This window comes from Lepisosteus oculatus, chromosome 4 (genome assembly GCF_040954835.1).
Source record: "Lepisosteus oculatus isolate fLepOcu1 chromosome 4, fLepOcu1.hap2, whole genome shotgun sequence".
Taxonomy (NCBI): Eukaryota; Metazoa; Chordata; class Actinopteri; order Semionotiformes; family Lepisosteidae; genus Lepisosteus; species Lepisosteus oculatus.
Genome location: NC_090699.1, coordinates 39,304,168 through 39,331,490, shown reverse-complemented (window position 1 = coordinate 39,331,490; position 27,323 = coordinate 39,304,168).

Genomic DNA, 27,323 nt, shown 5'->3' with positions numbered 1-27,323 from the left:
TGGAATCTCAAAGCAAAGTAAATACCCAACACTGATTGTGCCCATCTGTCATGCTAATAAAACACCTTGAATTGAATTAATTTGAGGGAGGGCGAGCGAGATAACCAGGATGTAAGGCAAATAAGATACACTCCACAGGCATTCACAACAGCAACATATGAAACGTTTGCACATATAGTTAAGTTATTACTTGGTTTTCAAAGTGCAATGAAATACAATATTGTTGTTGTTGCTGCTCTTGTTGTTTTTATCCTGTAAACCGTTTTGAGAAGCCACCTTTAAAGGCGATATATACTGTAAAAGCGCTGATTCTTATGGAATGTGTTCCGCCGGGGATTCAAAATTTTTTTAATTTTTTTTTAATTGCGTATCTAAGGAAATCTCAGTATAACTTTGTTCATGAAAAAACAGTGGCATGTTACATTATTAATTTGGGTGTCTTAATTCGATGTATTTAAAGCAGTGAACTACTGTAGGTGTAACATAATATTCAGAAATAAAATCGAGAATAGTTTTGTGGTGTTTGTTTAGATGAAATGTTCCTAAAACGTATAATGTAACCGGGCATCAATATGAATCAAGTAACAGGTTTATTCCATGCTGAAAAAAAGAAGAAAGAAAACACATTCCATAAGAATTGACTGAGCTCCGCTCTGTACCACGCAATGATCCCCCCAGAGTCTCTGCCCCGGGTTATTTGGGTTTTTAGACAGAGGGTAAAAAACTCTCTCTCTGGCTTGACCTCCCCCTCCCTGTGTATTGTCTGTTTTTTTGTTAACAAGGCTCGCCAACTAATGTGAATCGAAACCTGTCTTTCTAGCTTTTAAAGTCGTGCGATGTATAAGCCACAATTCAAATAGAGAAAAAAGAGCTGACTGACAAGATTTAAGATGTGGCTGTCAATGTTGGATTAAAAAAAACACATTGTCCGACGTTTGTTGCATTGCTTGAAAAATAACTTTATTTCGAGAGACTGGATAAGTAATTCAAGTGTTTTTTTTAACTTCCTGAAAAACAACTAATAATTTAACTATATGTGCAAATGTTTTATATGTCGCTGTTGTGAATGTCTGTGGACATGTGCTGGCTGGACAGGAGGCTCTACTGTACACAGAGAGGGGTGGGAGGATGGGACAAGCCGATACATACTCTTAGAGTTTGATTAATAGGGAATATGATTCAAAAATATAGTACTAAAAATAAGATACACTCTACAGACATTCACAACGGCGACTGTCAGAAGATAGGACACAGCGGCTCAGGCACCTTCTGAATGGAAAAGGGGCACTTTAATGTTCTGTATGGCTAATACTAAAGCCAATACTAATATTCAATACTTTAATATTCTTTTCTGTATGTTTAACAATAGTGGGTACTGGCCTAATTCGTCCCTGCTCCCGTTGTTAGGTGTTAATGTGTTGTTAAGTGTGAATTTGTACCTGTTTCCCTGAGGTCTGGCTTTTTTTCTGGAAAACCATAAGTCTGGTCTTGTCCAGATTGACTGTCGGCGCCCAGGTCTGACAGTGCTGCTCCAGCAGTGCCAGGTTCTGGCGCAGCCTCTGTTCTGTGGGCGACAGCGGGACCAGGTCGTCTGCAAAGAGCAGGAACTCGATTTCCATAATTAATGCAGATCAGTAATTCAAGGGACAAAACAACTATTGCGCCCGGGTCCTCAATGGGCTTTGACGTGCTAATGCGTTGGTTTAACAGTCCAGGTGTGGCAAGCCTCTAATGTCTCCCGACTTCGGCAAAAGGCACCCGCCTTTCATTGGAAGACAATGAACATTCTAGCCGTACATGTGAATATAGCATAAATACACCAAGGGATTGGGTGAGCTCCCATCACCCAAAAAACTGTGATCCCGCACTACAGCGACCACAGTACAGTATGGAGACCAAGACCTTTTACGGGAAGAGACGGGGTGCTTCTGCCGCCCCAGCTTCTAAAGAGCGAAGGGTAAACAAATACAGCAGACTTCATCTGAAATACGCGATTACAGCGCATATTACAAGGTATTATTGCCGTTTTGAATTTTAAAATCAATTATAATTATTTCTTCGTAGCCTTTTTTTTTTCAAGAAAACGCCGCACGGGCGAAACGATCCTCGAAATCTACCAACAGGACAGTAAAAAAGAAAGCGGTAAGACAGAAAAAAAGAAAAGTTTATTTTGATGTCTGTTCCGTGACTGATGAATACTACTGTGTGACTTTATTTCTTACATGAATTATGTTATTTTGCCATAGGCCATGGGTCTCTGCTCTCGGCCACTGGCCAGGGTGCCAACCTGTAGAAGCATCACCTGTGTGGAGACATTTTGGCAGCAGTGGGAGCAGTTCGACGCATTACTGGGGAGGATTGGGAGGCTAGAGACACTCCTGAAAATGCAGAGGGAGGAGACAGTATGTTCCAGCAGTCAAACAGTTGAGCAGCTGTCTCCCGAAAAGTGCCTCTCCCCGCCGCGCAGGTTGCAATGCCTGGAGGAAGCTCTGCCCCCCACAGAGCACACACCGCCTCAGGACACTCCATCCCGGCCTCTCCGCTCACCACCGCGCAGGAATTTGTTGATGCTGTCCCCGCAGTCTATCTACCCCCAGGAAGCACCGTTTACAGAGCGGAATTCACAGATGCCAGTGGGACGAATAATTCTCCCAGATTTCCAACTGTTACCTATCACTCAAGAGATGGAGGGGGGGTTGTACTTGCAGTGCATCGGCATAGATGGGAAAGCAAGAGCCGACAGCTACGCAGCCCTTGTGTTTCGAAATCTTGTGACTTTTGAAATTTACTGGGGGTGGACCACGTCTGTAAATTTCGATGGGTCCAGAGGCAAAAGTGCCTTGCCTTGCAATCTCCGGGAAACCATTAGTAGCATGGTGAATCGGAGATTCTCAACCCTTACTTCGTGCGACTGGAAAATAATTCGTGATCGGATCAACGAAATGCTTCGTAGAAGGAGGCGCTCTTTTCCTCTAGTCTAACAGTCTGTCCACAAACAAAACATTCCTGTTAGACAAGAGGAATGTAAAAAAAACAATTACTTTTGTCAATGGAAACCGGTGTGTCTCTCTCTCTGCTGGATGTCCCCCTCACTCTCTGCTGAATGAATAAAAGCATTTTATTAAAAACTCATTTGCGTTTGTCTGGTATTTACTTTGGTCCCTTTTAACTGTTTTTCCATCTACTGTATTGCTTTGAGATGCCACTTTTAAAGGTGATATGTAAAATAAAGTTTTTTATTATTGTTATAGAGAAACATGATCAGATTTTCCCTGGTTCAGAAAAAAAGATCTAAAGTGCTACACCTAACTTTCTTAATTCGATGTATTTAAAGCAGTGAACTACTGTAGGTGTAACATAACATTCAGAAATACAATCGAGAATAGTTTTGTGGTGTTTGTTTAGATGAAACGTTCCTAAAACGTATAACGTAACAAAATTAAAGACGATTAAAATCTGTAATCTTTCCACTTGTACTGTATGTCATCAGAAAGTTTCTGCTTTGTGTAAGGATGGTATCAAAAAGTAATCTTAAGTGGTGAGAAAGCTGTGCTCAATGTATTTAAGGCACTTAAAAGTAAAAGAAGATGCTTCATATTGCTTGACTAATTTTAAAAACTAAGTTATAAATGCAGACGCTCCCTCGGTGCCGCGCCGGGTGTAAATATCAAAATATAAATTCGTCCCGGGCAGAGGCCGAAGAGCGCCCGGCTGGGGTGCGCGGGGAAGAGCAGGACAGGAGTGAAAGGTAGGGAAGGCGTCTGCCAGTCTGGGCAGGTATAGATTACACTTAAACGTATTTGAAAAATAACGTATTTGAAAAATAAAAACGATTACAATGTAATCCTTCCACGTTTGATCCCAAAATCCCAAGAAAAATAAATCTAAATGGGTAGAAAGCTATGCTGAAAGTTTATTAAGGTACTTAGAAGACAAAGATACTGTATCAATTTATGTTGCATTAGCCTGATTATGATTAAAAAAACACATATAATTAAACACGCATTTGCGATTTAAATCAAAACACGATTTAAATCAATATAAATGTTTATATTGTAATGCATACTGTTCAGCCTCCATTTCTCTATAAAAATTTACTCTACTACACACACACACAATAGAAGCAGGAAGCAGAAGCAGGGACTGTTGTCAGAAGGGAAGAAGGTGACTATTCATTGTTATCAAAAATGACTTAGAATCGATCATGTTGTGATATTTTGAAATATAAAAGTCAATTGATTGTCCGTAATATTGCTATTCTATTTTTTCGAAGAAATGTTTGTTAAAAGAAAAGTCCAGCACCAGCTGGATTTGAACACACAACCTGTGAGTTGGTATTCGGACACATAGACCAGTGGGCTACAAGGGAAGTCACATGAAGAGAGAGGCGAAACAGCCCTACACAGTCCTGTCGCAGTACACGAATATAATCATATCGTTATTAAATTCTTTAGATACGTGATTCCATATTATATTAGCAGAAAAGCTTAAAACTTCCACTTTTTCACACGCTATTTCACATGCTAGTTAAATACTTCGTTGCTTAAAATCGTTAGGGAGAAATGGAATATCGGTGTGTATTTTTCCTTTAAAGTACCGATTCCTGGAATCTGACTGGCTGACACCCTTCTGAAGTGGTTCCATAAAATCTGGTATACGGAAAAGAAAGCGTTGATAAAAAAGCCTGGATTCTCATGTATCTCATACAAGTATCTTTTAATACAGTCTTTGCTGTGCTCTTGAGGATCCTTGTGATATTTTGAGCTCTAGTTGAATGATAAGTGTCGCATTTTAAATCATTTTTGTAGTTAGAAATTATGAAACGCCCTGTTAAAAGCAAGGGATTTTTTATGCCCGTTGAAGTAAAACAAAATGCCTGACAAAGCATGGCTTGGACAGATTCCAAGTGCTTGTACAAATGTGCTAAAGAAATTATACTTTGAAAAAATATTTCTGAATAAATATTTCTGATGAAGGTAGGTTGTGTACTTTTGTCCAACTGAGCAATCTTGCTTTCATAAAATATACCAACATTTTAATGACAGATGATTAACATGCTGTAATAAACAGTTCAAAATTAAAAGCTCAAATGCTGTACATGAGAGGTTAAGCTCCCCCTGGCGGTTTTACAAGGTGACGCCGGATACTTTCCGGCATGACGTCAAATGACGCGATTAACCGTGTGATACTGCGTGATACTGTGTGATATCGCGACACGCCCACCGGGGTATGCCGCGAAATACCCCACCCATTTTTAATGGCTGCATCTGTACAAGCATTATCACACTAAAAGACTAATGGATTACACACAGAGCATGGGTTTCTAAATGTGATTCACCAACAAAATTAACTCTTTGGTGTGATTCCCATCTTCAGTAGCAAGGTACAGTAGCTTTAAAACTTGGCATGCCCCAGCCCCTTGCTCTGTCTCATCGAAACCATTCTGTTCTCTTGTTTTGGCCTCAAATAATCTGGATTCTCCTGAATGTACTGTATGTGCTGTACTATTACCTAATGAAACACATGAAAACATTTTTACCATTTTCAGCCTTTGCAAAAAAACAATGTAACATCAATTACAAACTGCAGTTGTGCAGCTTGGCAACATTGAGCTATATTTACCATTAATTATTATTGTTGTCATTTATAAAGAACCCAAAGAAACATAAAGTGAACAAAGGAAGCACAAAGTGGTGTCACAATCATAAGCCAAACAAGTGCCAAATTATACTTAAACTTAAAATACGGAATACCTGTATATACTCCACTCAATTGTTAAAGATTTGAAAACTACAAAAAACAATATACTGTAGTAGATAGAGGAAGAAATATTCACACTGCAACTGCCTTCTTTAATTGTGAAACATGGAGTGGAGGAATGATGAGATCACAGTAGAGTTCAAACGTTATGCATTCTGTGATCTCCTACCTTTCTATGATGCTCGGCCAGGGAGATCAGGACATGCCTCTTTACAGCCATCCATAAAGACTTTTGTGCACTGTCAATAACGCATGTTTGTTGTTCTCCAAGGAAACTTCAGATCTTAAGTGAAGGTCTCGTGAGTCTTTTCTGCATATCACTCCTTCATGGTACTGTAAGTAAAATTTCAAAATAAATTATTCCCAGCGTGGGCAATCTAGACAGATTCCTAGGTGATTTCTTTAGTTCGATCAGAAACCGAATCATTGAATCTTTTTATGCTTCAATTTAATGAAACGGCTTTCTCCTGCTTTCTCATCCACCCATGTGTGACAGGTCTCTTAAATCATCTGAGTTTTGTTCCATTTGGCCTGAAAATAACAAAATTCCCCTTAATAATTCAAACATATTTCGTTTGGATTATTGTTCCTAAAATATACAAGACTGCATACTGTAGATCAGCCTTGTAGCCACTGGGTAATGATCACACACTTCAGCACCTTTAGCCAACAATCACAGCATTTTATCCTTCAGAGAATGATGAATTTCAAATACTGTTCTGGCCTTGGCCCTTTTAGCTTAGTGAAAGATATCCTGGCCAGGATGAAATAGCTGAGAGAACCCCCCATCCAATACATACAGTACATGTTTGTGTTCCTGTTTCCAGTGGGACTTACGTACTTCCTCATTCTCTTTTTCTTTACTATTCTATTTCACTGAAATGAAATTCCACTCAGGGAGCATTTGTGGTCCATTATGTTTAGACTTAAAATGTCATATGCTTTACATTACTGTAGGTATTCATACTGTGGGGAGATCTCCACTACCTTATGTCAGGAGTTACTATATACAGTATGTGAGGACACTCTTTATTGCTGCCCCTATATTGGCAGTGATACAAGCTCATGGACACACACACATTTACTGTATTTTGAATAAGCCAGAGAGCTTCTTATATAAGCCAGAGGGGAGAAAGGAGGAATGCTAAACAATATACTGTATGCAGGTTGGCTCTCTTCTTAATACAGTACATGTATAACCGCGAAATACCTACTTTTTGAAATATTGTCTTTGAACTATTACTAGTAGAAATTGATACAGAAATAGTTTTAGAACACTAACACATTTTCCTGTAAACTAAAGAAATCAGAGCACATTTCTGATTAAGCCACATCATGCCAAAATGCCTTATCTGCTTGGTTTTTGAAAGGGCATTTATTTATGTATTCATTTATTCAAACACACTTAATTTTAGACTAGATATTATTAATAAATTCCACACAAAGTAATTACTGTGCAGAGCGGTAACTCCTCAAAAACTGAATTGTCAGAATAGATCACACTGATTAAAGAAAAATTGCTTTAGTGTCATTTTTCTCTCTCAGTAATAATCTGAGAGGCGGTGTTATACAGCAGACCAGAATATTTTATTTGAAGCTCTTTAATTTTCTTTCCTTTAATCTCTTCTTGATTGAGAACTGTATTTTAAATAAAATGTGACACGTTTTATCTAATTATTTAGATTGCTGATCAATATTCACAAGTACTGATATATTCATTTACAAAAATGTGTGGGTTTTATATGACAACTAAAAAACGATAAAATAACTAAAACAAATCTTGTCGGACCTCAAAATATTTTACCACATGTTTGCAGTATCAAACATTTTATTACGAACTCTGTGCAGGATTAGAGATGCATTTTTTTTCATTCATGACTTCCCTCTGATGGTGGAAAGGTGGAGCAGTGGTTAGGTAATAGAGCCCTGCTGTAGATTCAATTTCTGGGATGCTACCTGCTTGGCATTTATATGTTCTGTGTACTGGTGGGTTTTCTCCAGGTGCTCCAGTTTCCCCTTAGAGTCCAAAGACAGGCTGTTAGATTCATTGGCTTCTGTAATATTGGTACTGGTGTGAATGTGTGCGTGTTTGTACTGTATGTGCCCTGTGACGGACTGGCCCATCCAGGGACTATGTCATCTTGCACCCCTTACTTTCTGGGAGAGGGTCTGGTCCATCCCCGTGATCCTGTATTTGATCATATCTTAAGAAGATAGATAGATACTGTAGGTGGACTTCTTTTAGGTAACTCTTCCATACAGGCCTACTTTGTGGAGTGGCTGGGATATTGTTGACTCATGGACATTTTATTTCTCTTTACATTTTATTTTATAGGTCCTGATATTGGTATCTACTGTATATGTTTAAAGATGCAAAATGTTTATTATTCGTAATTTCTTTGTCTCACTTCAGTTAAAAAAACTTTATATCACATGTTAATTCTTAGATACAAATCATTCTACCATAAAAAAGTCACAAAAGCCACTGATTTATAAATTGTACTGTTTGTTTTCAGAATCGTTTGACTGAGGGAGTGATTGTTGTCAGTAGGAAATGATTAGTTTCACTTACAGTATATGTAACCACATGAGAAAATGAAAGAATTGTGCACGGATTTATTACATGTAGAAGTGGTCTTTAAAGTGCCTTTCTGTATTTTTCCTGAAAGAAAATATATTCATGTTTAACGACTTTAAAGGTAAATTGATTTGAAACACCTCAAGGAAGGCTCTAGATGAAACACGTCAATAAAGTTTTTTTAATCAAGTTCCGGAGATCTGTGACAAGCTTTTTTATTGGTTTTGCTCTTACTTTTCTTCAAATTTGTGTTTGTGTGTGTACTCTTGTCAAGAAACTTAGACTCTGCTTTAAGTTAATAGGTCAGAAATGAATCAATTAAGAACAAACATTACCATAATCCTCTGAAGCATCATTTATAGATGATCTGGACAAACTGTGTGACAGTATTTTTAATTAAATGTATATTTGTTAAGTATTTAAGGTTCAATGGGGCAGCAGGATACAAATTAAAGCAATAAAGCAGAGAACAGCAATGGGCAAATTTAAATAAAGATGAGTTTAACTACTGCAGGGCATACATCCCAGTTCCCTAAAGACAGCTATGGAGATGGTCTAAATTACAGTACATCACCCTTCTGAGTTTTGGCTAATATTTTTCACCAACCCCAGGGTATGTATGTTAAATGATGAAGACGACTTCTATTCTCTCTGTCTGTAAATGGACTCTTGAAGAAGAGATGACAGCACACTCAGCAGTATGGATTACTCCCACACTGCAAAATGCTCACAGCAAACAGCACCCTAATTGCAGTCTTGATTGATGGTCTTTCTGAGCTCAAGAGCTTTGTTTTGGATTTACCTCTGGCTAGGGAGTGTTTATGGTAAAAGAAAACTTTTTCACATATTGTACTCTTTTGAACAAGATTTACAGTATGTGACTTTATATTGTAGCTTTCAGAAAGTATCAGTTTATAGTATAGTACGTATACTCCTTAACATTTTCTCTAAATATCTCATGTTTGCCAGTAGCACTTTAACACTTAATTTGGCACATTCTGATCCATTTCTCAACCTACCATTGCAAATGACTGAGTTCCTTTCATTTTTGATACACAGGATGCAGTGCTTATTGGACAATAGACACCACCAACGCTTGTCAGAGCAACGATCTCTTAAGTATACAATGCAAACTGGTTTTGCTAGGTTGACACCTGCCAATTGGTAATTGGTATGTGTTCACATAATTAATGTTCCAGTATGTATGCATTTGAACAAAAACACAAACTCTATGATAAGCCAGCCTTTCTTTTCAGACAGCGTACCTCTGTTTTGAATAACTAATCCAATCCTTGGTGGTAATAAAAATGAAAAATGGAACCCATTAAAAAATAATGTTTGAAGCCATTTAATTGACATCATTTTTTCCAAACAACTGCAGTTTGTTGCTTGGTACTGTATCTGATAGATACTTCCAGAAAATACAAACATAAAGATTAAAAGCAAGAGGAGGCTATTTTCTCCATGTGGCATGTTTGGTTGTCAGTAGCCAGGTCATCCAGATCTGATAACTTGCTTTGGCATTGTTTGAAATATGTGAAAATATTAGCTTTAAAAATTGCTTAGCAACTTCATCCAGGCTACCACAGGTGATGCATTGTGTGTTGTTCCTTCTCAAGTGCACATCTTCTGGAGTTACACAGTACATTCCCTGGTTTATGTTTTACCCTTGAACCTCCTGAACCTGTGCAAACAGCAAAATAGGGAGAACAGGATTCTTCTCATGTTAATGTCTTGTGAAACACAGAATTCTGTATGTAAACATATTATTATATTTTTAGCTGTGCCTGATGGCAAATGATCACTGAACTAAATACAGACACATAATAAAATATTAAAAATAAATACACACATTCATGCTCTAAAGGTATTATTTGGGAAAATTTAACTAATTTACTGTACCTACATCTTTAAAATCTGTCCAGGATTAAAAGCAGCCCCCGTGTCTGAGGGCATAGAAAAAAAAAGTTAAAATGATTTGTATTGAGTAAGTTAAAATGAGTAAGTTATTTCACTGCAAATGTAGAAATGTAAGAAAAAAGCTATTTCAAAGCAATGCATTTTCTTTCATCTGAACCCTTATATTATCTCAAATTCAAGATGAATCAAAAGGAGGTACAAAAAATGGGCCTTTTCTGTGCAATCTTTTAAGTCTAAATCATTTACATTGATTTGTATTTAGAGATACAGATTGTAATCACCGAAAGAATGGAAATCTTTGCATCATGGCGCATGACTGACAGTAATGGTAAGTAATTATAGAATAGAGCATTAAAAAGGTGACAATGAATAGTTAAATTACATTTAACCTTTATCTAAAAATTTCCTGTCAAACCAATAATGTTTTAAATTAGTCCTGTGTGTTTTAAGAAAGCCAACTTAAACAGCACATTTTCAGCTGTTAAGCTTTGTTTGATGTTTTACATTGATATCTAATTGTTCTGCTCTTAAAGCGATTAAATTGTCTTTGAAATCTCTTTGAGCAAAAGGCCAGGAAAACTCATCTTTAGAAGTGTCACACATCTTCAGTAATTTAAAAATACGTTACATGCTTTCCATCTGAGAAAAGCAATCAAAGATTTGATCTGCAATGGAAAAACTCCTTGCATAAATCAAAATGTTTTAGTTGTATTAAGAAGGAGGCCAATGTTCAAATGATGGTATTGTATCCTTGAGCTCAGCCACTTATAACACCCTTGCCACTCCTGTCCTGCTAGCTCGCTCTTCACTGCCTGGGCACAAACCCGGGTCTCTGGTGTCACGCAACAGGGAACATGTCAGCTGAGCTAAAGGAGACCTCCCTCAGCCCGGGCAGCTGACATCCCTGTTGTACGTGTACGTGTACATCCTTATATTACAAGGATAATGAATGACAATTATGAAGAGAATAAGAAATAGTTATTTTGATGTTCTTAGTCCTCGAGTCATCATTTTTGTCATCAAGCCTTTAAAATCCAGATGGACCAAGACAAGATTAAACTAGCCCATCACATCGATTTCTTTTGCAGTGTTAAGGAACTGTTCCTTCCAAGAGGTTTCCAAATAAATTTCCATCTGAACTGAGATGGGACCCTGCTTGTGAGGACAGGCAGGAAGGACACCTCCCTCTTCATGAGGAAGTAGACAGGGGTTCAGGATAGAATTGTAAAGGGGGTAACTAGTGGAGAGATATTTATATGCAGGAGAGTAGAAGTGAGAAAGATTAGAAGTTTATTAAATTACACTGTATGTTTCTAAGAGGTTTCTGAAGAAACAGTAAACTTTTGATTTTTTTTTTAAATGGTGTAGAAAACAATAACTATATGGATTATAGACAACCACAAACAACAGCTTCGTGTTTGTGAAGTAAATGCTGACTCATTTTTTAAATGAAACTAAAATGAAAACAGGCTCCTCTCAAAATTGCCAAGCAGAAGCATTTTCAAAACTAATCAATAACTCAGCAAATGTAGCTGAATGAGGTTATTACAATGCCTCAAAACCTGCTTATTAGCAAAACTGTACACTCAGTTTAGACCAGGAGTCTTTGCAAAATCATATTCCTGAAAGAACAATTAATGATATATGTATCCATTAAGAATTATCAGATTAACCAAGATTTATTCACTGTATATCACACAGACTGATAAGTTTTAACTCTATCAGTCTGTGTGATATCAGTCTGTCTATCAGTCTCTAACAGCTTCTTCCTCTAATAGTATTGTATTTCAAGATACAGTATCATCAATATACAGTAATAGGATCAAAGCAAATTGTATATACAAACACCAGAATTTTGTTTCGCTCAGCAAAAACATCTGACATACTGTAACAGTTTAACCAGCCAACTAAATATTAAACCTACTGTATCCAAAGAAGTCTTGAGTTCCACTGCAGAACTAACACATGCAAGACCCGACAATATACAGTATACATAGCAATGTACAGTAAGAAACCAGCTAACAAAGGAGATGTCAGAGTGGACTAGGAGAACAGTCCTTTATATGAAATCCAGCCCACAGATAACTCTCCAACACTCATTTTGTCTAAGGTCAGTGATGATACAGTATCACTTTACATTCACAAAGTACTGTATTTTAATTTTAAGATTAAAGAGTCTGGTGAATGTAACCTAGCAGTGGAAAACCATCACTACAGTCATTTTCATGTATTTCTTTATTTCACTAAACTAATCCAGGCTGGAACAGCTCCTTAATAAATTTGATCTGATAACCTTCCCTTAGCTCAGTACTGAAGATTAGAAGAACCCATCCACCAAAGTGCTTCTAGCTCTGTCCCTAAAGAATATTCTGCCTACTGGAGAGTGTTCTCAAAGATGGTCACAAGTATTTTCCTCAGTCAGCTCTTTAAAATATGCTCAAATGCAGAAATGGGTCCAAACCCCTGTAGTGAGCTATAGCCTTTAGCAAGTTTGTAAACTGACAGAGCCACTGGGGCAGAGTGGTGGCTCTGTGGCTAAGGATCTGTCTGTGGCTGGAAGGTTGCCATTTCAAATCCCACAGCAGGCAGAAGAGCAAGGTAAGGCAAGGCTGAGCTGAGCAAGGCCCTTAAACCCAAGTACTCCAGGGGCACTGTACAATGGCTGACCCTGCGCTCTGACCCCATGCTCTCTCCCTGTCTGTGTGTCTCATGGAGAGCAAGCTGGGGTATGTAAAAAGATGAATTCTTAATGCAAGAAATTGTAAAGGGTTAATAAAGTGATGTTGTATAACCTTAAGAGAACTGTGCCCCAGTCTTTATCTTGCCTTTCTTCATCCAGACTATCTGCTCTTACTTCATAAAACCTTCTCAGTCCCCAAGTACGGGTTGTGCATTCTCCTCAGTTGATTCTCTCCACCATCTTAAATTTCAATGAACATGCACGCTTTTGACTAGTCACCATTTCCTACACAATCTGCCACCATATTGACATATCAGTAACATGACTTCTCACTCCCAAATGCCAGAAATTACAGTAGCTACCTGTTCCTATCTTTTAAAACTCTGATTTACTTGGAATGATTTTAATTTTTTTCACAAAAAGTTTGAAAGTACAAACAAATGAGTGGATTTTTAGAAAATATCTTTATAGCTAAATAAATAAATCCAGTATCATTAACAGTAGATACTCTAAAACAACAGTATAAAACTGGCTGAAATCCACTGGTTTTTCCACATAAAGGTGCAGAAAAACATGCAGATAAAAAGTGCTAATTAATTTTTAGAAAAACTCGGACATTAAAACTATTTCTAGAGCTGTACTAATTTAATATTGAGCAGACAAAAATGAAGAAAAACAGGCAATCAAGAACAGAGCAAAATTAATAAAGTGGGTTGTAATTAGCTACTATATTAACTGTAGTTGGGGAAATTCAAAGAATCCAAACTGATGGCTGTCAAAAAACATAGTGCTGGACCCTATGCAGACGGTATAATCCGGAAGTGAGTGGAGTAGGACAACGGGGAGGAGACGTTGAGGATTAGGAGGGGATAACAGACAGAGGTGGCGTGATGGTGGTGAACTGGTGCTCGGGGGCCATAGCCAGGGCGAACAAGTCCAAGGAGTAAAGGGGGGAAATCCGTGGCAAAGTCCAGAAGTCCAAAACTGGGTAATCCAAATGAGACAGGGCAAAATAGAGTTAAAACCCAGAACAGGATCTGTTACAGGGACAGAGAATAAAAAAGGGATGAAGAGCCCAGGTGCTCTGAGCCCTGGAGTCAGCCGCGGACATAGGGTAAGCTTACTTGATGGTAAGCGGGCCTCTGGGCATTCATCTTCCAATGCAGAGGCAGGAGAGCCCAGCTTAACTAAGGAGGAGCAGGATTGAGGGCAGTTTCACGGAATCAGCAAAATGTGAAAGAGCCGGAGCACCTTTAAGGCTTTGTGAAACCATAACAAACCATTGACATCAATACCACAACAGTTTCAATTGCAATAACTGTATGCTGCTATCTGTGGAAAAAGTAAAAAGTGAATCATCAGTTTGGAAACAAAAGAAACAAACTTTGAAGTTTTCAAGAAGGTCTTTATAAGCAACTAACAGCACTCATCTCCATTTATAGTGCTATGTTGCATATAGAGTACTTCTCCTCTCATGACAGAAGCAAAAAAGCCAAATTCATAATCTTTTAATCTTTCAAAACTGCCATTCATTTGTCTGCTGTATTACCTGACCAAACGGAGTACCTTCCAGACATGTTTTGAAAAAACATAATTCAATGTCCACCTCTACAATATAATGTCACTAATCTGGCGGGAAAATTGATAGAAGGACTCCATGATCTATGTACAATTCCTCTGTCTGTCTATGTTAATGCCTTTCTCTCCTTCAACATACTGGTGGGCACATGAGTTATTGATCACTTATACAGGGATACCTGTCTCATATGAATCATAAGTGCCATATAATGGGAAACTTTAAATTTTCCTTTTGAAAAACCTGTTCAGGAATAATGGAGTGATTCACTGGCAAGAACTCGAAAGAATAATCCACGTTTTATCTTGAATCTATGGTTGAATTTCTAAAGAGTTTTAGTCTGGTAAAGCTGAGGAAAGTTTATATAACTGAACTAATTTACTAAGGACTGAATACACAATTGTCACATCTCTAGGAGCAAAAATGTTTTTTTAATGAAAGCCATCATTTGTACCTGACGAAATTAAGAATTAATTGAAAGCCTCAAGGCAATTTTATTGATTCAATTCATAGAGTGTAATTTGTTTATGCACCTTAGAGGCTGTTTTATTCAGCAATATTGCAGAGTAAACAAGGAAATGAAACATCATAATTACAGTATATGACTAGGATGCCCCTTTTATAGTTTAACAATTACAGTGATATTGAATACCTGTTGGTTTGTTTTTTAAAGAACATATATTAATATGTCTGTTTGTATGGCTGTGATACTTTTGGATAAACAATCTTTGGGTTTTTTTCATATGTACAGTTTGCTTCTGCAAGACCTTTTCTGTAATTTTCTATGTTCATTCCTTTGAAATGTACATCACAGATGCTATGCAGGATAAGAGTGATTACAGTACTTCAAGTTCAACAAATCTATTTTTTTACTATGCATTCATCATTTATAAAGCTTTTCACAGGAATCTAATAAGTTTGCCATTTGCCCTTCTGACTTGTTAAGCTATTACCATAACATAAGCAGGCTAGTTTAAGGAAAAGCACAGTGTTTCTATGATTCTTACCAGAAATACAATAAGTATCTTTATGATATCAGATGAATGGATTGCTCTATCATCCTAGACATCTGTGTGAATTTTTTTTGTTTATTTTGTGCGGACATTTGGTTTTGACTCTGCTTCATTCATACCTCAGGTTTTTGTAAAGAAATGATGCTGCTTTTTCATTTTTTTTTAGCCAAATCTGTCTTGTGTTTAGTTGTTTCCCTCATGTAATATATCTTTAATAATTATCACTCAACAACACACTTTTATACTGCATGTTACATTGCCAATAATCTACAATCTATGAATTGGAAACATTTTAGATGGTACTGTAGCGTCCACGTGGGGCACTTTAATGGCTGGGAACAGCACCTGAGGGGCGGGACTTGGGGGAACCGGACTTTATGTAAGAGGGCGGAGGCTGTGAGGCGGCCTCTTCCCTTCAGTGTCTGTGTTAGTGTGGGTGCAGCGTTGTAACCGCTGTCCTTGTGTGTGTACCTTTCCCTGGTTCTGGTTAACAAATGTGTCCTTTCCCTGAGTCCTTCACCTGCTTTATTCTGCATCGAACTCTGAAATCTACTTTTAAAACTGAAGCTGATAAAAATAAGCTGATCCTCTACCCATGCTAAAATCTGTGCTATTATTTTAGATGAGATTGAAACAAACAAGTTCATTTTTGGCAAATACAAATGAACTAGATAAATAGAATTCCCTAATTAAAAATAAAAAAATGGAAAATCTGTAATTATCTGACCTCAATTAAACAGGCTATTTTCTGAGTTATTTGTGTAGAATATACATTGCACATATGACAGTATTTTTCATTACTAAAATAAGAGGGATATATTTAGCAAGCTGCTAAATGTGTGGCAGTAGTTTTGTGATGGTTATATTCTTCACAGTTCTGACATTACTTTGAGAACAACCTTGTCTAAGGAAGGTATAGAATTGAAGCCTCTTTGTAAGTACAGGGAAAAAAAAACATTTGAGTCAGCTGAGACCAGAAAATGTTAATGATAAGCAGAGTTATTCAGCTAAAAACTTTAATGGCATGTTAATTCCTCATGAAAAAATAGATGTGTTCTCTTCTATATCCTATATCTATTTATCATATAATCTGTACTGCCATTTTCTAGAGATGTAAAACTTTTAAGCCTCCTGACAACCTGTGGCCTTTTCATTTTTCAAGACATATTTTCTTGGGCAAATACGGAAATGCATACTTTTCTACATAGCCCATGGTTGTTTAGTCAATTTTTTACATCCGAGAAGGAAATAAAATATTTATATTCATGCGAGTGTGTCATTACCCAAATCATTTTTACACCTATAGACCACACACTGTCCTTTTGATATTTTAATTTACAAAGCATTTATTTTGTTGAAAACATCAATACTAAACAAATACAGATCTAGTTTCCTTGGGGTTAGAGCCACCTGTCTGTCTAATCAGAAAAAAAGTCTGCATCTGGATGCATCTGCATATGAAATTATTGTAGGAACATTGATGATTTTCTATTTAAAATTTTCGGGAATGCTGGTGCCTTTTACTTTTTAATATTTCGTATAAAATATAAAACGTTTTTTGACGTTTCCAAAAAGGGAATTACATACAGTACTTGTCTTCTGACCAAAATAAGTTCAAAATAAAGTCTTACAGACTGATCATCTACTGAAAATGGAAAACAGTAGAAGAAGCTCATGGGTATCTACATTTTTTGGGTTTCAAATAAGAGTATTTCAGGGCTGCTATCCTTATAGTTTTTATAGAAGTCTATTAAGAAAGGATAGATGAAAAATAATTGAATGGATAGGAACTATAAAATGATGCTTTTTTTTCAGAATGAATGCACCACTTCTAGCATGACTAGACTGAAGTAGGAAAGCATGATATTATCAGGGAAATAGTTATGACTTATACCAGTGGCATAAGTGCACTTAGTGCACCCCTTCTGTTACATGCTAAAACGTCCGTTCAACAAACACACACAGACTATCATCAGTCCACTTCATAAAATGGAAACTACAACAACAGAGAACAAAACAATGCCATAAATACAAAATACTGTGGGGTTTTCAAATGTTTTACTTCTGCATATTTCTTGAGCTGTGTATACAAAATAAACCACAGGCCGGCAGTCAACCTCAAGTAGCAGATAAACATGATTTCCCTGATAGCAATGTCAACACAAAACAAATTTGAAACAATATTTTCACCACAAATTGAAGCACTCATATTTATTTATCACACATCCTGCTGCGAACTACAAGGCCCTCAAAGCTCACTAGTAAAAACAATGACAATTAAATAGACAACATTGTTAAGTGAAAGATCACCCTTGTAAGCATTTTATTTTGTGATGTTTGGCAACATTTCGTAGTAAACCCTAACACTCTTAACAATGAAGTCCATCCTCTGCTTCTTATCAATGAATGTTCAATCACTTTATTGTAAAGTTTGTTTTCTCCCTTGAGTTGGATGAGAAGATCTCTTTCGATTGCGAAGAGTGACAGGGATGACAACCTGGTTAGTCCTGTTAAGTTCTTTGCATAAGACTGTATCCTTTTCAGAATGGAGAAGTTCCGCTTGACTGTGGCAGTTGATACTGGAATAGTGAGAACCAGGCACAGCAGGGAATAGAGCCGGGACAGGCTCTTGGTAAGTCTCTACATCTGATGGAAAAGAAGGATGCCACTCAAGTTCTACATTTCAAAATTGGCCATAGAGCACGTCACGTTAGCTGAGCCAGTGATGCAAATGCAGCTACAAGGGATGTTTTCCTGTATGAGTTGAAATTGAGTTGAGGACCCAATAAAACAACAAAGCAAGGAAGGAAATCCTCCTGTGGTCATCAAATCTACTTGTGATCTGCATTAGAATATTGTCAATGATTGAACTGTGCAGCTGTTGGTAGTGTTCACGCACATTTTCTGTGGGATTCCTCCTCCGGCTAGACACACAAGACTCTATCTGAGTGTCACCGTAGATGCACACAGAGTTTGCTCTCTTCTTCTCTATCACACCACAGAAGAGCTTCTTCAATACCAGGCATACCACTGGTTGTTTGTCTTGCCGAAGTGCCATACAAAAAACTTCCCTGTCTGGATAATAGTAAGGGGTGTATTGATCAACTCCGCTGATTGAGACTTATTTTGAATCATTAAATAATTGAGAAAGGCTTTGCAGTCAAACTCACCACAATATCATCCATATCTATACAACACATCTCTGTTTTCATTATTGAAAGAGAGGGAAAACTAGCAGTACTGGCATCATTAAATGGATTTTAAAGTAAATCCATACACGTTTGAGCCTGATTTTGACAAACACATACAACCTCTTCTCCAAATCATGGAGCAAATACAGATTCCCATTGAAGCAATCCCCTTACTTCAAATTCAAAATCTGATTGGACAATGTCACTGTCATCGTCTTAATGACAGCTAACATTGTCTTAAATACAGTAACATTGTGAGACCCTTCTAGAAAACTATAGATGGTACACTAGCTTCTCTGTGTCAGTGCCATTCAGAGAGAACACATGGAGTAGATGTTCATCCAGTGATTATAATCCAGTAAATTATTTTGAAACCAAACAAGTGAGATTGGTTTACTGTTGTATTAATTGCTGTATAGCACATTAATTATTTATTGAATATGTAATTATTTATTGAAGATGACTTGAACATGTTTTTTCTTCTTCCTTTTTTGCCACCCTTTCTCAGAAGGGTTAGGAAGAGCTGACTGCATATGACTGACTTGTACTGCACATATTATTGTTGTTCCTTCTTGTAACCACTTGTTCCAAATCAGAATGGCGGGGGAGCTGGAGCCTATCCTGGAAAGCAACATGTGCAAGACAGGATGCACATTGGACAGGAAGTCAGTCCATCGCAAGACAGACACAAACATGCACACACAGAAGGGCCATTTTTCCCAGAAGCCAATGGAATGTGGAACATTAACCTACTAAAATGTGGAAGTAAACCCATTAGATGGGAGGAAAGCCATGCAAACATGGGGAGAATATACAAACCCCATGCAGATAGTACCCCAGGTAAGAACTGAACTCAGAGTCCCAGCACTTTGAAGCAGCATTGCTAACCCCTGCACCATCACACCATCCTATATTATTGTTTGTCTTTAAATATATTTGATAAATGATATTATTCTTATTGTTTCAAATGGGCATAGCACACCCTATTAGTTTGTCAATCTAAGAAATGACATGGTATAGTTATAGAAAATGACCTTTCAAAATGTGGCACTGCTATATATGATTATACTTAGATACAAACTGTGGAAAATCACAAAAAGCCATGAAAGGTTATTGATTACATATGGGGGGGGGGTCTAAGATACCTTCAGAAGTGTATTGACCATTCAAAGTGTCACAGCACTACTGTCAGTTAGGAAGAGGATCTTTTTCAAAGGCTGCTCCCTGTGTACACACCTACTGTACCACTCAACTGAAACATGTAAGGCTGCCCTCGCCACGTAAACACACCATCCTTTCAAGTTTCTTTAAAATGTGTTTTGGTTCTACCATTCCCTTATTGTAGAATTATTTTGATTCCTCCTGCAAGGACAGAAACCTGCAATGATGATGTACTCTAATGGTCAAAAATGAGAAGACTGGTTTGTATTGTAAAAGGTGTGTTCTGTTGTTTCCCATGTACTATTTTCTCTTGTTATGCTGCTTGTAGATGCATGTGTGTGTCTGTGCAGAGGTATGGATGCATGAGGACATTGTTACTGGGGTTTTCTAGATGTGTTCATGGGTCACTGAGTGATTTGGACATGCAGCTTTCAAGCAGGATCAACAGTGTAGAGGGAAAGATCGTGAGTGGAAGAGTCTTGAATAAGCTGATGGACCTGGGGGCAATGGGTGTGTTTCCTATGCATGTGAAGCTCTCTTTCCAGAGTCACTGCTCCCTACAGGGGGGATGAAAAGGGACAGGCTTTCCGGCTTTTGGAAATCTAGTGCAGGGTAATGTGGATGCCTGTTTCTGCGACAAATATTCATCCTCTTCTGTGTGCTCACATTGTAATAAATCTATTACAATGTGTCACAGGCTCTTCATGTATTTTCATTGAAATAGCTAATGAAGAAGATCTCGGCATAAGATTATAAAGAGCTTTATAACAGCAGTAAGATACCTAATAAAACCTTGTTTTAATTAATCATTGAAATTAAACACTACAACACTTAAAACAGAACTTACTATAAGGCTGCAAAGGAACAAGTAATTGGTTTATTCCATGCTGAAAAAAAGAAGAAAGAGAACACAACGTTTCGGCCGTGGAGCCTTCTTCAGGTGTGAGAGTGACAGGGCAGTAGGCAAAGGTAAAGTAGCGGGAGAACAAAGGTTGAGAGGGAGGAAGAGTGAGAGGCGGGAGCAGGGGACAGAAAGAGAGGCCAGTCAAGAGGTGTGAAGTCAGAATGGGTGCAGAGAGGTGTGAAATGAAACTTCCAATGAATGGAGAAAATTTAAAAGAACAGTAATCTGTCGTTAAGGGAAGGGAGAATGTGTGATCCTAGCTGCAGAATAATTTTAGTTTCGGTGGTCTTTCTGATGTATGAGTTCGGAAAACCGTCTTTGAGAACACAGACGTCTTTGAGAACACTATAAGGCTGTCATGCCAGACAGTTAATTTACTAACCAAGATGTTAAAAATTAAAACTAAACAAAGTAATAACAGCCTTGTCTTTGGCATAATTATCCTGAGCAAGTTAGTGTCACATCATAATGAGTCACACTTAACCATACATGAGGTACAATCATACTAGCAAATTGTGATTCAAATCTGTGTGTGTTTGATTTTAAATCTGTCCTTTAAAAATGGTGTACAGTATTAATGCAATTACAGAGGTGGAAAGTCCAAAAACTTACTGTAGTTTTAGTTCCCAGTGATCTCTGAAATTAAGAAATTTACTTCCCCACCGTATTATTAAACATTTTAAAATATGATTGAAAAAAAAATGTCATTGGTTTTGCTCATTAACTTAATTTGATTATGTAAGTTCATATCACTGCATGTTTTAAAACAACTGTAAGACCTGTCATGAGAAAATTCTAGCCATGGGTAATTCATGTTAAATTTGGTTGAAACCTTTTCCCTGTTTTTTATAATGAAGAAAGATATTTGTAATGGATTCATTCTAGCTGTTATTGTAGATATGTACACCCTCAAGGTTCAAACTGAGCCATACTTTGTCACATTTATTTGTCATAAAAAGATATGCAGGAATATATTTGTTTTTTTTTAGGATATTTAACTGCAGGCAAAAGCTCAAGTATTGATTGTTTCAGCAGTCAGGTTTGTAACAAGAAGAGCCTTCTTTGATTTAATGACTTGCTTGAAAAGCTTTGGTTAATGTTCCTTTCTGTAAAAATATAATTGCAATGAGAAAACAAATTGGGTCTGCAGTATGCTACTAATTGTTACATGAACAAACTTTTTAATCAATATCAAAGGTCACAAAAATAGAGCGACCCAAGTAATGCAACCAAAAACAGACGAACCCCACCTTCAGATAAAGGAAAGATGCAGTGGAAGGCAGAAGCAGCTTTGAGGACACAGACTTACCTACTGTACCAAGCTGCCACCCTAAATAAAAGGGAGAGAATACACCTTGGTGCTCAAAACACTTGCCTGCCGAGAAAGAAGACGAGAGAAAAGTGCAACACAATATGCACAAAGGAACGAGTAAAGGTTTATTTCATGCTGAAAGAGAAGAAAAGAAAAACAACATTTGTGTATAATATAATTAATATAATATATGTAACATAGTTATAATAGTAATCCTTCTGTATATTTGCAAATTGAAACATATGCTGTTTAAAAAAAAAGTACAAGCGCAATAAAAAAATCTTAAAATCCCCTACTATATTAAATAAGAAAAACTTAACAATGTTCTTGCTGTTACAGTTATTGTTACTGTAAATTGTTTAGATTTGGTCATTTAAAACAGTAACACAGCCAAAATGATTGTACAGTAGTTCAGAGAATTATTAGAATAGAAACTGTGTAATACAAAAACAAAAGACATATCTTATTGTAACAATAAATGCCAATATAGATCCTATAAGCCAAGGAAAATGTACATTACTTTTAATGTAATCTGCATTTTTCTGCATAATACTTTAGTGACTAATTAGGAGTGGACAATTTATCTATTATATATATATATCTTTCTATAATTTCAAGCACTGGGAGTCAACAGAACTACATTTATATGTTCTTCAACATTAACAAACCTAAGTAATAAATCAATGTCTTTCCCTTGCCTTTCTGCTGTGATATGTGTAACAGAGTGATAGAATAGTTTAGATTTTTTTTTTCATTTTCACACAAGTATTAAAGTTCATGTCATACACAGCATTGCAAAATAAAGAGTCATATTTATTACTAACAATAATTTTACTGATAGTAATTAGTACATAATAATAATATAATATATGTAACATAGTTATAATAGTATTATTAATAATATTACTAATAATACGATTATTGTAATTCAGTAACATTTACTGAATGCCAATCAAGACAGATACTGTTACAAATAAAGCTATAGTGCTGTATTTTCCTTATTCAGTCTCATCTATTCAGAAAAAAAGGGAAACTGGCCTTGTGATTGACACAAAAGAGCAAAACTACAAAACAAAAAGTAAAACTAAAGCTGTACTGCACTTCAAGCTTCCTAATGGACAGGAGAGAGAACTGTGCTACTGACAGCTTTGAGTACCTACAAATAAGCCCTGATCAGAACAGAACACTGCTTACTCATTTGCCAGATAGAAAAGCCGTCTCAGTTTGCAAATGTTGCTCATAGCCTACACTGACCTTTTGAAGTTTTTCCCCCAACTCTGAAGCATGCTGCTGCTTTTTTCTCAGTGCATCAAGAGTGTTTTAACAGACATGCATTACAACTCAAACAAGAAAAATAAGAAAAATGAATACATTTTATATGAATACTCTGGTTAAAAATGAAAACTTCCATCTTTAGAAAAGGGCAAAATCTAATTTTCTTAACATATTTGCTAGTGGCTAAACCTGGAATGATCTCTAGCATAAGGAATATTTTCACTTTGCCATGAAGTAACTTGAGTCAGTGGAAACAGTTATTGCTACTGTATGTTTGTGGTCAGAACTTTGCTTCACAAAAAGGGATTTACAAACAGTTCTTCTTTAATATTTTAAGTAGCCACTAATGTATCAAGCTTCCCATGATTATTCTTTTAGATATGTGGAGTAATAATCTAATTAACATGTTTCTCTCACACTGTGAAAAATCTATGGGTGTTATGAAGCTCTCTAAATCAACATTAAATGACCTTATGGCAAATTAATTTCAGAATATCAAACTGCCTGAAAGACATTAAAGACTATCCTACTGTAGATAGCAACCACAAATGGACTATCTGGACTAAAAATAATATGATCCAGTTTTTGTGAGAAGCAGGGATACTACCATCAGTAGGAATAAAATAATGATATGTAGTATCAGTTTTTAAAATAAAGTATACATCACTTACCATGCTGAAACTAATGTGTTTCTTTCTTGATCAGACCATCATTTTCTGTACAAAATGCTGCTTCCTCTCCCCCTGGAAATAAAAATATGTGAAACGTTCAGTAGTTTTACTGTAAATGCTAACATTACATGTTTTTCAGTGTCTGGGGCCATGCAATGGGTAAAAGAACAAATGGACCTTTTCAGGGAGACATAAATCAGTTCTCTCCATTTAAACCTCTCAAGAAGAAAAATAATGTAAATGGATCAATTTACCAACTAAATTGCTAGTTTTTTCTGCCATTCAGTAGCTTCACAAGTTTTAGACAATTTAATATTTTTGCACTCTAATGGCTTTTATGGGTATAAGAGGACAAATGTAACCACATGAGGAAAAAAAACTTTACTCAGTGAAAATATTCATTCAAAGGACAGAAAAAATGTTTTTTTTTCAAACATCAAAGGTCTTGCTGAACTTTATGCTCAAATTAATAAAATGTTCTTTAGATTTAATTATCAGAGGCTTACATTAAATTATATTCACCAATATAAATACTAATAATAATATCATATCTAAAGAATTATTAAGTAATGCCACCTAGAACACTGAAAGAATTCAAAAGTTACTGGAAAACATTACAGACGATTATTCCATACAAAGTATGTCCATCCAACGTAACTAAATCATATAATGGGAACATCATAAAAAATTGCAGTCCGGTATAGAAACATTATGCCAATGAAAATGTGTGGGATCCGAGTGATGTTATATTATTCTTTACAATGTTGACATAATATAACACTATCAGAATTCTCTCTGGTCAGCTTAGGATTTTGAAATATTCAGAAAATGTAGTAATGTCTATAAAATATTCCCAGGCCAAAGAATGTGAATTGCATGTTTTGCTTAATAAATAAATAAATGATCAATGATTTACTATCAGGTATCACAGCTGGGCTGTATACATTTTAGCCCCTGCTTATCTGTAAGAGTGCAAAATAAGCTACTCCAACTAGAAAGGATCTCTTTATTTCTTAAAATTTCCTAAACAAGAATGTTTCCAAACAGTAGACTTGTATGGGGAGTGTACACTGCGGCAATGTGATGTACAGCCCAGAAATGGTTGGTATAGAGTCCTTCTTCCTGTTCCTTGTTCCTGCAAACCCTTCCAGCAAAGGTTGAACTTGTAGCAGTATTTGCATTCTAAATATTCCAAAAGCTTATATAAACTACAATATACAATTTGATCAATTATAGAATTATAAAGGTTAAATGATTAAATTATTAATGTTATAATGTAAGGATAATATATGTTAATCCAAAAACAGTAAATTAAACATTTAACCAAAATTATACAAATTGAACATTTGTGTTTGGGTGACATGGTGTATACTTTTCCAATTCAAATACATCTGAACAAATTAAGAGATCTGCTCATTCTTTTATGGAGCAATGTGGCGTTGTGGAAAAAGACAGCTTACCAGGAACATGTTAAAACTTGTGACCTTCAGAAATTGCATTTATTTCAATCTAATCTAATGAGCTTTGCAATACTTCTGTAGTGCTCAGAAATGGAAGAGGCAGAACATTATGATAAATGCAAGTCACAACAAGCCTGGCTGTGAAAATGACAAGTGAAACAAAGTAATCTGGCAGCCAAATAGGCAGAAAAAGGCATCAGGGAAACATTTATAAAAAAGTACAGAACAATAATTTGCTGGAACACTGTCAAATTGAAATTGTCATTTGTTTTTGCACATCAGACAATCAGAACTGACAAAAGTGAATCAAGTGAAGAAGGTGAAGTTAAATTCATATAACATATTTGTACTAAGAAGTTTGTCTTTTTTGAGGCACTGAATGTGGTTAACTATTCAAAGTGCTGTCTCTACTGCGGACAATACATATAGAAAACCCTGCACCTTAGACAAAGGTACTTTTGAAATAATGTCAGGGGCAAAATTATATCCATACAAAAAACACACAAAAAAACACAAAATTATTGGAAAACATCTATTTTTTTATATCTAAAAAAATACAGTTTTTCACATTTTCATAAGAAGTGGGGTTACATTTCAATGTGAAATTAATCTCTACTTGTTAATTGGCAACTTGACCACTAAAGCAGTTCCCCAAAACATTGGTTTGATATTGTTCAGTACTTAATCATTCTTAATAATTTTGTGTAACAAAGCTAAGAAAGCTATTTAAAGTTTCATTCATATTCCCATCACTTTGTATTTACCTCCATTACCTTTACAGTGAATGAAAGGAATGGCTTACAATAAATCTTTAACGGGTTTAGAGTACAGCACAGGAAATTAAATTAAGGGATTTACAATTCCTAGAATCAACAATTTATAAATTCTGCATCTTTATGAGTACAAATACTTCTCACAAATCCAAAATAGGTCTAAGCCAGCAAGAGACTGGACTAAATCTGGAGTTTTAAAATACTGGTCTGGAACTCAAGAGAAACAAGAATACCTGACACCTTTCTGTAAGATGGCAGGATAAAGTCAGAACATCTTTAACAGCAAATTAGATATGGATAGCTGAATCTGGAAGTTTAAATAAAGCTAGTTTTCAAAATTGTTTCAAGGGAGAAGAATTATTTTGGTCCATGCTTCTACCCTTAAAGGTTGTTATTGCCTCTGCAAACCATGAATTTCATGAACCATGCAGATCCATGAACTACTAGAAGAGAAAAGAGACTCATTGAATAGGGTTGGAACAGCTGCAGCAGCACAGTGGAATCACAACACCGAATTACCAGCAGGTGTGCTACATTACTGTAACTGTGTGGCACTGCCAAACTCTTTTCACCTCTTGCAGGTGCACCAATACCTTCTTTAGCTAAAAGAGGAACCCCATCACAACATTCTTCCTTATATTTTATCCAAAACCCTTAGTATTTCTGAGATACTGTAGAGCCTCCATCCTATGGGCTGGGATAAGGTAGGCTATCACATCTCTAAAAAAAGAATGGAAAAAACACTTTCCTTGGAATTTTCAGTTATGGAATATGGACAATTTCTATTGAACTGTAATCAACAAAAGCGAGACTTGGGCGTTTTTATTGTTAAGTATAAATGGATACGGTAGATGATGATGATGATTATTATTATTATTATTATTAGTAGTAGTAGTAGTAGTAGTAGTATTTGAACTCACAGTTCCTCTACCCTTGTCTGTTGATACTCTGTTTTATCGTAGTAGTTTCAGCCCTGAAACCAGTAAAGGCATATTCTTCCAAAATAAATGATTCACACATGCCTGCCACAGAAAACAGATACAGTACTC